General features: G+C 40.2%; 1 long non-coding RNA gene across 2 annotated transcripts; it reads left to right on the forward strand.

The window, feature by feature from the left end:
* Window positions 1-347: 347 nt before the first annotated feature.
* Window positions 348-11,322, forward strand: LOC102548579 (uncharacterized). 2 transcript variants are annotated; one of them, XR_005492487.1, is made up of 6 exons: window positions 348-455; window positions 1,958-2,222; window positions 5,380-5,481; window positions 9,043-9,224; window positions 10,028-10,134; window positions 10,635-11,322. It is a non-coding gene; the product is annotated as an uncharacterized LOC102548579 (long non-coding RNA). The 2 variants fall into 2 exon arrangements; XR_005492488.1 differs by lacking the exon at window positions 9,043-9,224.
* Window positions 11,323-16,672: the final 5,350 nt, after the last annotated feature.

A 16,672-nucleotide genomic window follows, 5' to 3' on the forward strand; every position in this document is an offset into this window, starting at 1 on the left:
CCTCAATGGGTCCCGGAACGAAAGCTCGGTGAAGGCAGAGGGCTTTCCTACGTGTTTTATTGTTAGCAATGATAGAAGAGAGACCACCCTGGCACGGCATGGTATGCTCAAATTTATATGGCAGTTAAGTGACATGGCTGGCTTTCCAAGGCCCCCATTTCTCATCCAGAGGCCCAGTCTATGGTGGCTGCTACTACAGTTGACTAGAACTTTATCCTCTTCCTTTCGTTCATCGTGGTTCTCTCTGATGTTTCCCTTGCTCACATTTCACAAAAATGTACGTCACAGGAAGACCTGGGGGAAGTATAATGAGGAAGGAGGTTTCTTCCCATTAGTTTTTGACTCTAATGAGGGAGAGCTTCAGTCTACTCATGGCATGGTCTGCTTCTGTAATTCCTTCTGACTGAAGATGCTGGCCAGATCCTGGGAGGCCGGGGTCAGTAAAGCCTATTCAGGTTAGCTACCCATTCCTGTTTGGCAAGTGGTGATGAAGGGGCGGAAGCTTGGTGACGCGGGCAAAGGAAAGAAACTTCAGTGAACCCTGCCCAACTACAAAAAGAAGCTGCTTAGCTCTTTTAAAGATTTATTTTTATTGTCCTGTGTGTGTGTTTGTGTGTGTGCGTGTGTAGGCCAGAAGAGGGTATCAGATCCCCTTGAGCTAGAGTTACAGGTGGCTGTGAGTTGCTTAATCTGGGTGCCGGGAACTCTACCCAGGTCCTCCCTGCAAGAGCAGTGAATACTTTTTAAAGAGCTGAGCCATCAGTTTACCATAACTCTCAAGATTTCAAAGCAAACGCCATGCCACATATGTGTTTCACAGGGCATGGCATGCATCAACTCAACAGACCTGAGGACTTCAAATATGCCATTGAGCAGTGTGCCTCTCCCTGTGGAAATCTGACAGTTGCTGTGTCTATATCTTTGATGGGCACGAAGTGTTCGGAGTGTGTGGGAAGCTGTCATATGAGAGCTTGTTAAGTTTGTGGGGATGGGAAGCCTTGTTAATTTTAACACTTTCAGACGTCAAAAAATAAAATAGATATTAAAGGTAAGAACATGGCAGAAGTTGAATGTACCACATAAAGTCAACATGGTGGGGCTGTTCACAGCATGAGCAGTAAGCTCAGGAGTATACACAATTACCTCAGCTCCGTAACTATGGTTTATGTTATAGGACAAAGCCCTTTGATTTAGCCCAGGAAACAATGTGGGGCCCTTTAGTTAGAATGACGTAGAATATACACTTTCTTAAGTAAGTTTTAAATCAAGCCTTTTGCTTTCTTTACAGGTGCTATAGGTTGGTGGCACAGGCCAACAATTAAAAAGAACACCTAAAAAACAAAATCATCTACTGTGGCACTCCTGTATAGCTGTAGATTATTATTTTCATGAGGCAAATTTAATTTCAGAAACATTCTGAGGTTCTAACATTTTGCAAATACTTAGAGCATTTGGAACTTCGAAGTTTAACATAATAACAATTCACAAGGCTTTCGTGTGGCATTACCGATGATGTAGCTAAAACTGCTATATCTGGGTTTAAATTACTTGTGTGTGACTCCTGTGACGACGTTGCTTTTAGGTAGTCTAAGCCTTTGCTTAAGAAGTATGTCCAAGTTTGTATACATTGCAAAGTGTTCCCAATGAATTTCTTATTTAATATCTCCACCACCAACTTCTTCAGAAGCCCGGAAAACCTAAACTCTTGGAAGTCCCGTTTGATTGCTTGTTCTTTTTTCTGTACGTTGACACAGTGTTTAGCTCCCATATCGGTAGCTTAGAAACCATGTGCGTGGAGCACTGGTTATCCCCCTGGTGTTATTACTGTAATGGCCATTCTTTTTTTGTTACAGCATTATTTCCATTTTTGTTGTGGGGCATGCCTTAGACTTTACAAGATGCTAAGTGGCACCGCTGACCCTTGACCTTGATGTGTTTCCAAATATTTTCTCTGCAGGAAGACTGCCCCTGTCGGAACTCCTGTGATGGACAAGGGAACTTTTTAAGAGTAAAGAGCTTCGAGTGGAGACCAGTTCAGCACGCCTAGGGTGGACAAGGCCCTGGGCTCTAACCCGGTACCTTAGAAAAGTAAATGGGACTGACCAGAATCCTTTACCAACACTGATTTACATCCATAGTGATTTCTGTAGAACACTTCGGACATCGTTTCTATTCTTTTGCGTAGCCGTGAAAGACAGTTGTGAAACCAAGGAAGAAAGATGGTATGCTATCAGGGCTGGGGGTTGGGAGATGGAACTAAGCTGCATCATCTAATCAGTACAGAGAAAACAGAACCCAAGAATTGTCAGTGGGTTATTCTGTGGTCCTTCAAAAAAAAATTTAAAAAAAAGAAGAAGAATTTCCACCTCTTATACATATGAATGCAAAGATCCATAGCTTTTCAAGTAAGAAAGAATAGGCTTTGTGTAATCCAAAGTGATTCTCAATGAGACAGGACATTTACATTTGTCCTCGCTACTTTCCTGGGGTGTGCCGTGGCAGAATGCCTCACCCAGGGTGAACCTCCCACTGCCACCTCATCACACCGGTCTCCTGTTGTCATTTTTGATGTGGCCTCACAGAGTCCTGCTCGGAGCTGACTTAGCTGGGCTGCTCCTTACAGAAATGTTAACAAGCGCAAGCTCGGAGGAAATCGTGCTCCTGCGGGGATTCTGACCCAAGGCCACAGATTCAGTAGCGGATTTACAGCTTCATAGCATGGTTTTCATTTAGTCCCCTCAAAGATTTGTATTTCTCCGACTTGCAAACTACCCACCCGCTCCCATCCCTTGAGGGTCTTCTACCCCCATTCCAACCCCAGAGGAAGTTTCTCTTGTAAAGAGCAGAGTCCAGTTAGGGAGCTAATGAGCTGCATTCACTGCTTGATACACACTTTCTCCCTCTTCAAAAGGGGCTTGCAGGGGACTTTGTGTTTGTGCACTGCCAAAGTCGCCACAAATCGCCCCCCATATTGTCAGCTCCTCCAATTTATTTTCTATTTATCTCGGTCATTCGGTGTAGCTTTTATGCTGGATTTTGGCAATTGAGTTTTTTTGATGCACTTGAAAAAAAAAACAAAATAATTACTCGTAAGTTTTACTTTTTACACAGAAATTCACATTCTGATGACCTGTTATGGTGGATTTTGTTCAATTCGACATTACTCTTGTTACTTTGAAAGCACTTGGTTTGGCAGTTCTTTGTCATGAAGTCTAGCTTGCCGATATGTTCTCGGGACTCCAGCAGGGCCTAGGGTTGGCCCTTCTTACACCAATGTGAAAACCAACATCCATGCACTCATTGCCAGCACCCCTGGGAGACTAAAACTGTACCTGATTTAGAAATCCTGGTGGGATACAGCACTGAGGTTTTGCCACATGGTTATGTCCTAGAGACTGGTAGAACGTTGCACATTCCTCGTAGCAAGAAGCGAAGCCACAAAATCAGATGGCGCTACCTCTCCTCCAAAGAAAACCTCTCTGCTACTGCTACTTAATTTTCTTCAAAGGTATTAACAGTATGACATGCAGAGGGACCCATTTGACAGGAAAACAGTTTCTTTGTGCTCTGGGAGTAGTTAAAATAAGTGGGGGGCTAGAGAGATATCACAGAGGTTGAGAGCCTGTTGGTTTTTTTCATAGGACTCAGATTCAGCTCGCAACACACACACACACACACACACACACACACACACATACACACACACACACACACACACACACGCACACACAATGCACATACATAAACATATGTGCAAGCAAACACTCATGCATATAAAAAAAAAGGACTTTTGTTTTGGTTTCGTTCAACCTTCTCACTTGTCTCTGGTGATATCCAGACCTCTCTCCAGAATATTCAAGGAGAAAGAGGGCCGGGAAACAGAGTAACTTTTGGTGACCATTCAGCTGCGGTTCAATAAAAAGAAGTCAATTACTTAGGATGTTTCAAGAAGGAAATAATACCAGTGCGTTATCCAACTGATGATCTCACAGAGAATTTTTCCAAATTAAGTCAAGCAGTTCTTTGCAATATTAAGCACATGGAGCATTGGTTGCTAATATTTTTTGTTACGTGTATTTTGATTTTTACACAATGGTGCACTTGAAAATGCCACTAATTTCTCCCTGAGGTCAAGCGAGTGATGACTGACCACTGTGACTGGCACTTGATGCCTTTGGCTATACACAATGAACTTCTAATTTTACTTTAGTCATTTGATGTTTCATCTCTGCACATTTGTTTTGTGTGTGTGTGTGTGTGTGTGTGTGCGTGGGTGTGTCTTACGTTTTAATAGATGGTATATATTCATAATAACTTTTACTTGTTCATTCCCCCATCTGCATCAGTTCAGGACAGTTCCAGTTGAGTGATCTATTGATCTTTCTCACTGTGGACCATTCATTTTTTTCCCCTTCTTCGTCTATGTGATTGACTTTTCCTTGATTCCAGACTAAATTGATCTTGTTGGACGCTGAGTGCCTTGGTATCCCTGCAAATTCTTGGGCTTCACTGTAGAATGTAGTGACTTCGGAACACTTTTATCTTCTTGAGTACGTTTAAAGATTTGTCAGGTCAGACCACAGCAGTGCTTGGCCCAGGGCTAAGTACCCTCTGCTCCCTAAGGAAGCACTCTGAGTGTTTTACCAGTGTGCTCTGAGTTATATGTGTGTCCATATGCCAGGTGGGAACTGGCAGTGTTCCCATCTCTGTGGGAATGCCAGAAACCGTTTCCTGTCCTCTTTGAATGGTTCTTTCCCAGGATTTAATGGGAATAGTTTCTCGTGCACCACTAAGTATTATGATGTGCACTTAAAAAGACTTCCGGTTTATGATTTCCTCCTGCTCCCCCTCCTCCCTCTTCTTTTCCCGTCCCTCCTACTTTTTATCACTGCTTTCCTTTCCTTCCTCTTCATGTTTATTTCCTCCCCTTCTTCTGTTTCTCCCTTCATGCATATAACAATACAAATTAAGTTGTGGATTTCAGATTTAAAACAGACAAATTTCGAATCACCGGAACAGGGTATTATGTAGAGATCCGTGGGAAGTATGAAACTGGGAATTCCAGAAACTAGCCTTGTGCCTGTTAAACTTTAGAGACTACAGATTTGAAAATGAATCAGCAAGAATCTAAAAATGAGTAGCCAGTGACATCAGAAATGTCAGAAATGTATAACAATCTAAAAGCTAAACACATAAATGAAATAAGGATGAGCAAATTTCAACGATAACAAATGTTACGAAGATTAAAAAGCATGTAAAGTGAGATTCAACGTGGAATTGTCTCATGGACAGGCCTTCAGTCATTTTCATTTTATTAACCAATAAGATTAAAATAATGGAGGAATTATAAATGAGCATTTACTGGTTTTCTTTATATAGAGTGTTAAACTTCAATATGGAAGCCAGTACAGTGCCATCAAAGGAATGGAAGACATTCTGAGAAGGTCTGCTCTGCCATATGAAAACATGTAGGCCATTGTGGTGAGTGGGCTCATCTTTTCTTAAGGAAGAATGACATGTTCTAAAGTAAGTTCAAGTCTGTGTTTGGGTGGTGGTGGTGATGATGATGATGATGATGATGATGATGATGATGACGACGATGATGATGTTTTTTTCAAACACGTTTTCTCTGTGTAGTCTTGGCTGCCCTGCAACTCGTTCTGTAGACCAGGCAGGCCTCAACTCAGAGAGTTCCACCTACTTCTGCCTCTAGAGTGCCGGGACTGAAGGCTTGAACCAAGATGCCTGCTTTGTGTTTATGATTTTGAATAACTTTTAGCCATGTAAACACCACAATGGTACTATAAATTCCGAAGACTCCAAAAGAACATTTTGTTAGAGACCGTAATTGGCTTTACCACACATACTTCACTCCATCTGTGACTCAAAGTGACAAAACTATTATTGTCATGGCGGAAAACAAGGTGGCATGCCACAGGCATGGTGCTGAAGAAGGACCTGAGAGTTGTGTATCTTGATCCTCAGGCAGTAGAAGGAGGCTGTCACTGGACAGAGCTTGAACATAGGAGACATCAAAACCATCCCTACACTGACAGACTTCCTCCAGCAAGTCCACACGTGCCCCAACAAGGTCATACCTTCTAATGGTGCCAGTCCTATGGACCAAACTTTCAAACACATCGTTCTACGGGGGCCATACCTAGTCAAACCACCACAATGAGTTATCTACTCTAAAACACGTTTCCTGTTTCCGAGTTTTGCCTTAGATTGTTACTGCTTAGTAATACTAAAAGAGGATTTGAAAAGTAATGGGTATTAAAAGGTTGATGAATGCAGCTGATAATTTGCATTCAGAATTCAATATATTGGTTTGATTTCTGTTTCACAGATGCCTCACTTAAGGCTCTATGTTCTTTTTAAGTGGGCTGACGCTACTCTGTACAGCTTAGTTAATGAATAAGTATCATGGGTATGGCCTTCGACTGCTTCAGTAAATTAATTTCTCAATGAGGCAAATTAAAGAGACTCAGTGAGAGACTTGAAGAAACTACCCTGTGAGCATTCTCTGATGATGAAGTGATGATTAGTACTAGATGTCCTGTGTTCTGTCCCCAGAGGCTGGGCATGGCCAGTGTAGTCTCCTAGCCAGTAGCCTCCCATAACTCCTACCACAGAAGACAGAGAAGCTAGCATATCCTTAGAGCTGCCCTTGTTTTCAAACTTCCAACCACCTTCCCAGTGACCTCACAGAAAACTAACATGCAGTAGGAAATAAGCTAGTCTTCACCTACATTTTGCAGTGTGTTTGAGCTAGTGTTTTTAGGGATAACAATGAATATCTAGCTTCTCTTGGACAAGACTGAAGAGAATGAGTCAAATGAGAATGGCTCCCGTAGTTTAGCTCTCTTAGTTCAAATGCTGTCTTCCATAGGATCAAAAATACTACTAATATTAATAGTAGTAACAAAACAAAGAAAAGAAAAGATGGGGATGTGGGAACGCTAATTGTAGATCTTCGCCTCTCCTTCCTTCTGTCCCAGACTCAACTCCTCATTCTCACCGAAGCTCTGTAGTAGAACATCTGCTTTCCTCTCTCTGCCGCCATCCCCAGCAGATCTCAGAGATCTTCTCTAACCTTCCTCTGCCCTTGTCCCTTTGTCTCAATGCCCACCTCTAGCAGGCATTCCCTGGGGGAACCCCTGAAAGACTGCCGGAGAAGCTCCATGTCTTCACTCTTCCTCCTTACCTCTAAACCCAATGCCCCAGGCTCACCCAAAGCACAGTAGCCAACTGCCTACTCTGGCCTCTCCTCACACTCTGGCCCCATTCCCAGCAAACTGTGAAGATTCTGGTGGAATACCCTGCTTTACCCCTTCCTGTGGACCTATCCAGTCAACTCCACTTCAAGCCCCTTCGCAATCCTAATCATCAGCTCCAAATACCTAGAACCACATTGTTACTAGGAACTCCCAGTGGCCCACCTCGCAGGATTCCTGCATTCACCCCTACTGACTAGTTTTCCTGCTACTGGAAAGAACTCCGCAAGCTACCAAAGGAGAAGTGTAAACAGTAACACAGCTACAAACCCTTCTATCTACAGTGGTGTCCTGCCTACAAGATATGGTAACACAACCAAGATCTGATTTCACTTAAGGACCACTCCATGAGTTTGAACCCATATTTGATGCTGCTTTAGAGACCAAGAACAGGAGACTAGATAGTCCAGTGAGCTAGCTGAAAACCAAATGCTATCCTTCTGGGAAAAAAAAAAGGTAGTAATAAAATGAGTTCTGATGACATTCTGTTCTACTTGTAAGTCAGTGCTTTGTTCGGCCATCTTCAGAGAAGCTTCCGCCTGCAGCCGACAGGGACAAACATGGAGATCCACAGCTAGACAATATGCAGAGAGCTTTAAACACTCGGTCCTAAATGGGATGTCTTCATCAAATCTCCCTCCCTATCAGAGCTCAGGGCACCTTACAGAAGAGGAGGCAGAAAGAGTGTAGGATCCGGAGAGGATGCAGGACACCAAGACAACAAGGCCTTCTACACGCAGCAGAGTTGACACAGGTGTGAACTCTGAGACGGAAGCAGCGTACACAGGGCCCGCACGTATTTCCACCAGACGGGAGTGCTAGGGCTGAAGGAAGTGGACACACACCCCCATTCGTAACCAAGAAGCTATTTCCAACCGATGGGCACTTGCAGAAGGCAGAAGTAGTTTTCTGCATGAGAGTCTCACTGGGGCTGGGGGGACCGCTCTTCAGGGTTGGTCAAATACCTAGCAGAAGATGACCAGAGAAAGCAAGTTCCTGGGCATGTCTGCAGGTTTCTTGTCTCATCGTGTTGTCATAATGTTGGATCACTCTTCTTCTTGTATTTTTTATTCCTAATGAATTAATTAAGGAGTTTGTTTTACCCTATAGGTCCTTTGTTTCTATCTTATCACTTCCAGTTTAGAGCATATATGGGATTCCTGAGTGAGAGAGCCAGTGGGTCCCTGCATCTCTATCTGTGTCTATGCCTTGGGTGAGGGCTCTTTTCATTCTATTTATTTTATCCTATTCTGATGTGTTTATTTTTTGTTTTCTTACTGTATTGCATTTTATTATTGTTCCTTAGAATTCTGTTGGCTTTCTAATGAGAGACAGAAAGGGAGTGTATTCTGAAGAGGGGGATGGTGGGGAAGACCTATGAGTAGAGGGAGGGGAACTAACCAGTATACATTTTATTGAAACAATCTATTTTCTATAAAAGAAAAAATTTACAAGAAGTGAGGTCATACTGTGGTCTCTGTCCTTGGATTTTCACAAATCGATTTTGTTATTGTTATCTAGACTTCAAGTAGAGATCTTTAGTGAGCACCCTGGCAGGCTAGTTTGGATTGTGTAACTTCCTTAAATGAGGAAAAGAGGGTTAGGCCACCCTGTACCAGGGGTTGAGTGAAGATTAGATAGCTTATGAAGTACCAGATAAATATATCATCATCTCAGAGATTTACGGAGCAAAAGTTAGCTTCTTGCTTGTGCCAATTACCCAAAAGACATTGGAAGGAACGCTTTCTCTCTTGACCTGTTGCAGTTCCTCGAAGGCCAGCTACTGATCTGCCTTCCAAACTGAATGGCAGAGAAACGTGCAACTTGGAGAATGCTGCCCAGCGAAGCTCTTAAAGCTCGCTCTCAGAATCCTGCACCCCTGGAGCTCGTGTTGCATTGGATCCGCAACTGTGACCTGAAAACTCTTCAGGCTTTAACAGAACAAGTGTGCGTCCTTAAACCCTCCAACCATTCTCAGAGTTCCTGTTGCGTTACTATACTAGGGTTAGACTAGGGTTAGTCTACAACCATAAAGGCCATTCATCTAATTGTCCAAGGCCAGCAATGTAGGTTAGGAATGTGTTCAAAGAGTGGGAGAATCCACAGTTGACTTTAGCCATCTTGTAACACAACGTACTAGAAAAGGGGCTAGAGACATGGTTCAGCACTTAGAAGAACTCGCTGTTCTTCCAGACAACCCAGTTTAGTTCCCAACATTCACATAAAGAGGCTCATTACTTCCTGTCTCTCCAGCCCCAGGGAATTCATTGCCTTACTCTGGCCTCTGAAGGCCTCTACACATGAGCACATATACATCAGACAGGCATAGCAAAGCATAATTCTCAAAAATACTAACAGGCCAAAGATCACAGTCCTTCTCTGTGATATGAAAAGTATCTGAAGCCTTGTTTCCTTCTAGTTCCACCTGGTATTTATTTAAATTCCTATGCAAACAGTATAGTTTCTTTATTTATTCTTCATATTGATGTTCAATTCTTGACTTCACAAATAGGCAAAAAGAATAGTCTCTGATATTATTCAAACTATTTCAGGAACCGTTACGGTGGGCGTTTTCTTTGACTGTGAATGCTATGTTACAGTAGCTTTGTTTGGAAGACGGTAAACATGTACTTTCCCAGATTCAGTTTCCCGCATTTGTCTTTACAGCAGTGAGATGGTTAGATTGCAATGATGGATGGAGATCTACTAGCTGCTTTGGATACATTGGAATTTTTAATTTTGCATTTCAGATGGGAATTTGATATTCACGCTAGTTCGTTTCCTGCTTTGCCTGTCCCAGGTTCCTGTGGTGTATGCTTCCTGCGGATCACATGTTCACCGTTCACAGAAACCTTGGGTACGTAAGTAGTTGATCATTCACAGTTAAGAAACATGGAAAAATGTTAGGCAACTTTATCTAGAGTGACAAAGTTTGAAATCTATTTTGAAAAAAAAAAAACAAAACAACTTGCCCGGCACCTTCTTCTATTACACAGTTCCCTGTTTATTAAGAAAACATTCTACATCCCAATAATTTCAATAATTTTCTTAGATAGACATGATGTTCATGCCTGTAACCCATGTATTTGGGAAGCTCAGGCAGGAGGATTACTATGTGTTTTGAGTCCTGGTCTACATAATGATTTCCAGTCCAGCCTAGTCAACAGTATAAGAACCCATCTCAACAAACAAACAAAAAAAAACACCCCTAGTTTATTATATCACATAATAATATCGCTTTGTCTTTCACTTAAATTGGATTGCTCAACTACATTCATTTTATTTTGTCATACCTAACATTTATTCCCTTTTAAAACTGACATTTATTTCCATTTATTTCCCTTTCTAAATTGACAGTAGGGTGCTCTGAACTCTAGGAACAATGTGGATGCATCAAAGAAAATCCTGCAAACTATACTTTCAAAAATGAAGATATTTCCATATTTTTAAAATAAGAACACTGGGACAAGTAACTTGTGATTTCGTGTCTTCCAATACTTTGTTGGTATGTCGTGATTCTGTAGTACTGTTTTATGTTGACACCTAGAAATAATGCATCAGTTTTACTCACATTTTATTGTCTTCCATGACAAGAATGTGCCTTCTAAATGAGTGATTTAGAAATTGAATTGTCAATGAAACAGTGATTTTAGGTAGAGGCTTTGGGGGTAGTGCTTTGGGGAGTGTCTGGGGAATCAGACCCCAGTAATAATCAGGGCATTTACTTTCTTTTTCTGCCTATTTATTCATAATGTTAGAACATACCAAGAATGTTCTCACTATATGTAGTTGACTGTTACTCATGATCTGTGAAAAAAGTAAATCTCTGTTCTCTATAAAATCATCCAGGGTCAAGCATTCTGTTATAGTAGCAGAAAATATTGTTCCAACCAAGTTTAATGTCAGGATTGTCACATTTGAATGGAGACACCCAAACAACATTATTAAAGTTAAATGGTGGCTCAAGGATCAAATGTCAGAGGGCATAGGCAAGAAGTAAACCCATTCTCAGAGCAGACAAAAGAAAGAATACAAAGGGAGAGAGAAAGAGGGGGAGAGAAAGAGGGGGAGAGAAAGAGGGGGAGAGGGGGAGGGAGCACAAAGAAAAGAGGAGTAAGGGGGAGTAAGCTCATCTCAATTGTCAGGCAGAAAGGACTTTTCTAGAAGCTCAGGCGGCAGAAACCTGGGTTTATGCACCCATCACTGGTAAGAACAAGTCCACTAGGAAAGCTAGAGATACGAGAGATGACCAAAAAAGGAAGCTACTGACTTCTTCATGATTTGCTGTGGGTGGTCAAATGCAAGGAGTTAGGAAACTCTCATTAGACAGCATCGCAGTACCTGTGACTGACACTTGCTTCCCATTCAAAGTTACATGATTCAAGGGAAGTTTACTAGCTACATTTTGGAATTCACCACTACCAGTTTCAAAATAATAGTTATCCTTTAATGGGAAAAAGAAGATCATTTAACTTCTGAAGATATTTTTATATCTTTGAGTATCTTCTTTGGTTACTCTGTTAAAATCCTGCAAAGTTTCTCAGTTTCAATGTCATTATTATGTTTTAAGGAAAAATGTAAAATATTGTGTTGTCCACTGTAGAAAGAAGAACTCCAGGTGTATCTGTCTTTCTCCTTCTTCTCCTTTGCATTCTCCTCCTCTCACTTTACCCTATTTTCTGTACCCTAGTTTTCAGCTCAAAATGTCTCCATTTTTGTTTCGAACATTGCAGTAGTTGATTTCCTCACTCCCGTTATTAATCCTCTATAATATTTTCATAATATAATCAAAACTAGATAAAGAAGGTATTTAAAAGTGTAAGAATAAATCGTGGGGCTCAGTGCTTAAATTAATGACAGAATATTAGCCTTAGCAACACACACACACACACACACACACACACACACACACACACACACAAAGTAATAAAGAAAAAGAAAAAGGACTAATGAACAAAAGCCTAATTTTGGGGGTATTGTTCCTTGTTAAAGCATGTAATGATTATTGTCTGTGCAACTCCCAAGGTCCCCTTTATGGACAACATCCCAAAAGACTAGAACTTCTTGAAGAAGGATCCATAGCTGTTTAGTTAACACTACACTTAGGCAATACACTTAGACAATAGTGTTCCCTTAAGCACTATGTATGTGTGTACATTTGATGATGGAGTGGATGATATGGAGTTAAGTCAGTATTTTTACAGTTCAAAATTTTTTTTCAGTAAGAATCCTCTGAATGAGGTCTCACCTTTCCTGGGAATCATCCCAAAGCCATTTCTGATTACCCTGATATTGTGATTACCACGGGATGTGACAGAATAGAACTAGCCATCTGCAGTCCTTTTATCAGTGAAATGGCATATGTGGACAAATTTATAAATTAATATGATACTCCTGCTTAAATGTAATTTGTCTAGAGGCTGTCAAATGGATGCACAAATTTTGCCATTTGTCTTACATGAAGGGTACTATATCACTATTAATTTATGTAAAAATAATAATACTGCTTGTCAGGGAAAAAGGATGCCTTTATATAAAATAATAGAACTGGCTTGCTAAACAATTTGTGTAAATATAAAAACACACCAACTGTCTTGTATAGATAGCGCACAATTTAACAATCACATTTTCCCTATTGCTTTCAATTTCTTTTCACCGGGGTATTAACCAAAGTTGTAGTCTACAGCAATTAACTGGATTTTCTCATTCCTGCCCTTGCAGGAGGCTTTTCTCTTTTCCTTTCTTTCTTCTTTCTCCTCTTTGTCATTGTGCCATCTGATCTGTAAATTTTACTCATGGTAAACCAAAATAATCCATGCGTAGGTAATTGTCTTCAGAATTAATTCACTAATTGGAGATAATCCCTTGTCACTACATTTACTCCAAGGTCACTTGTTCAAAGTGCAATGTCTTAATTAACCTTGACCCTTGCTGTGAGATTTTTGCTATTTCTGTCTATGATTGGCATTCTGAGATCCAGGCAATATCATCTCTCTCAGTTGCATTTGCTAGTTACAAAATGTCGACAAGCCAGCTTTCCTTTCTTTGAAAGTCTGCACAGCAGAAGATATTTTTACAGAGGTTATCACATACTCTTCATGTCATAGAGAGTCTTTTAAAAATAAGTAAAGGGGTATGCATCTTACATTATCATGCCTACAGTATGACAAGATCCATATGTCACACTTTATACCCACTTGTAGTAACAGGCACATAAGTAAAACACGTTGGCTTTGTGTTTAAAAGATCATATTATTATTTCATTTTTTATACTATCTTCCTTCTAACAGGTATCCCCTCTGAACTGTAAAGTATTAAAATAATGTATTTTAAGCCCCATTATTATTTTTCATTTTTATGCTTTCATATTTATAATTACTCCATTAACACATTTCAATATCTTTGCTTCCCCATAGAGTTTTAGCCATTGATTGTATGATATTACCCTTATTTATTGGAGTTCGTGTAACAAAGGTTGTGCTTACACCCCAGGCTACATAGCGAGAGTCTGCCTCATTATTCAAAATAGTAAAAGCATAGAGTTATGGTTACTAGGCAAACTAGCCTAAATGTAAGTTAAAATTAATGTTAATTTTAAAATATCCTTAGATTAATGGTTACTCTTTAGTGAACTTACACCTAGAGACATTAAAATTTTAAAAATAAAACACAAAGGTAAAATGATTTTGAAAATTTGTATGTCATTGTTCCTGTGTGAAGAAAGTTTAGGCAATCAAGAATGCATTTATCCTCAGAATGGGGCAGTCAGAAAAACACATGAAGAAAAGGTGAGTGTACAGCTGCAAAGCGACAAGTGATACAAAGCATGTATGTGAGAACCTCAGTGAAATCTGAGCACAGAAAACCATGAAGAAAACTATCAGAAGCCATGGAATAATTAAAATATGTAAAAGAGAAAATATTAAAAACATCCAAAGGGGGAAAAACAGTAACAATATATAGATAGACAAAAAGTAATAATTATAGTAAATTTCTTTTCATGAACAATGCAAGTGAAAAAGTAGCATTTTGACAAGCACTGAAGGTGACAGAATCTGCATATCAGCCATACAAATCTGTATACCAGACGCATGTCAAAGAGTAATTCAGCAAAAAATATAATGAAAGAAGGTAAAAATATATACCAGCATGAAGAAAATACACTAGTTCATGATGGGAACAGGTAGGTAAGTGCACATATATTCTTTTCTGTGATTTGAAATTATTTGTAAGCAAAAAGTTGAAGAAAAATAATGAGTAGGAAAATGACATTTAAATCTCATGATATTAATAATCGTGTTAAATGTAAATAAAACCAGCACACGACCTAAAAGAAATGATGTCACATTGAATACAAAATCTAAATACTTATAGCCTATAATAACTAAACTTTAGAAGGATGCAAATGGGCTCTGCAAACACAAAACAGATGACTGTAGTTGATCCCTGGATCCCACAGCGTAAGGAGATAATGGAGTCCCAATAGCTGAGCTTCGATTTCCATTGTTCCTCATAACATACGCATCTGTGCGCGCGCGCACACACACACACACACACACACACACACACACACACACAGAAATTGAACAGAGACATAGAGAAACTAATGAAAGTTATGAACCAAATGGATTTAACAGATATCTATAGAACATTTCATCCTAAAACAAAAGAATATACCTTCTTCTCAACACTTCATGGTACCTTCTCCAAAATTGACCATATAATTGTTTATATAACAGGTCTCAAAAGATACAAGAAGATTGAAATAATCCCATGCATCCTATCAGATCACCATAGATTAAGACTGATCTTCAATAACAACAGAAACAATAGAAAGCCCAAAACACATGGAAGGTGAACAATGCTCTACTCAATGAAAGAGTCTTCCTCTACTCAAAGAATAAACAGGCTGAGAAAGAAATTAGGAAAATGGCACCCTTCACAATAGTCCCAAATAATATAAAATACCTCGGTGTGACTCTAACCAAGCAAATGAAAAATCTGTATGACAAGAACTTCAAGTCTCTGAAGAAAGAAATCGAAGGTCTCAGAAGATGTAAAGATCTCCCATGCTCATGGATTTGCAGGATTAGTGTAGTAAAATTGGCCATCTTGCTGAAAGCAATCTACAGATTCAATGAAATCTCTATCAAAATTCCAACTCAATTCTTCATAGAGTTAGAAAAGGCAATTTGCAAATTCATTTGGAATAACAAAAAAACCCAGAATAGAAAAAAACTATTTTCAACAAGAGAACTGCTGGGGGAATTACCATCCCTGACCTCAAGCTGTATTACAGAACAATTGTAATAAAAATTACTTGGTATTGGTACAGAGACACACAGGTAGATCAATGAAATAGAACTGATGACCCAGAAATGAACCCACACACCTATGGTCACTTGATCTTTGACAAAGGAGATAAAACTATCCAATGGAAAAATGACAGCATTTTCAACAAATGCAATGCAAATTAGAAGAATGCAAATTGACCCATTCTTATCTCCTTGTACAAAGCTCAAGTCCACATAGAACAAGGACCCTCACATAAAACCAGAAACACTGAAACTAATAGAAAAAGTGGGGAAGAGCTTAGAACACACAAGCACAGGGGAAATTTTCCTGAACAGAACACCAATGGCTTATGCTCTAACATCAAGAAATGACAAATAGGACTTCATAAAATTGCAAAGCTTCTGTAAGGCAAAAGACAGTATCAATAGGACAAAATGGCAACCAACAGATTGGGAAATACAGGGACAAAGAGTGGAGAGGGAATGTAGATATGGTTATCCAGAAACTGCCCCACCTGGGGATCCATCCCATATGCAGTCACCAAACTCAGTCACTATTGCTAATCCAAGAAGTGCTTGCTGATGAAAGCCTGATATGGATGTCTCCTGAGAGGCTCTGCCAGAGCCCTACCGATACAGATGAGGACTCTTGCAGCTAACCATTGGACTGAGTGAGCACAGGGACTCCAATGTAGGAGTTAGAGGAATGACTGAAGGAGTAGAAGGGGTTTGCAACCCCGTAGAAAGAACAACAATATTAACCAACCAGACCCCACCAGAACTCCCAGGGACTAAACCACCAACCAATGAGTACACATGGAGGGACCCTTGGCTTCAGTCGCATATGTGGCAGAGGATGTCATTGTCCAGTATCAATAGGAGGAAAAGCCCTTGGTCCTATGAAGTTTCATTTCCCCAGTGTAGGAGAATGCCAGGGCATTGAGGTGGGTGTGGGTAGGTGTGTGTGGGAACATCCTCATAGAAGCAGGAGAGGCTATGGGAGAGGGGGGAAAGGGGATAACATTCGAAATGTAAATACATAAAATGTCCAAGAAAAATACAATTAAAAAACATTTAAACGAGAAGTAGATCAAACCCAAC

This window comes from Rattus norvegicus, chromosome 13, assembly GCF_036323735.1.
Source record: "Rattus norvegicus strain BN/NHsdMcwi chromosome 13, GRCr8, whole genome shotgun sequence".
NCBI classification, from domain to species: Eukaryota; Metazoa; Chordata; class Mammalia; order Rodentia; family Muridae; genus Rattus; species Rattus norvegicus.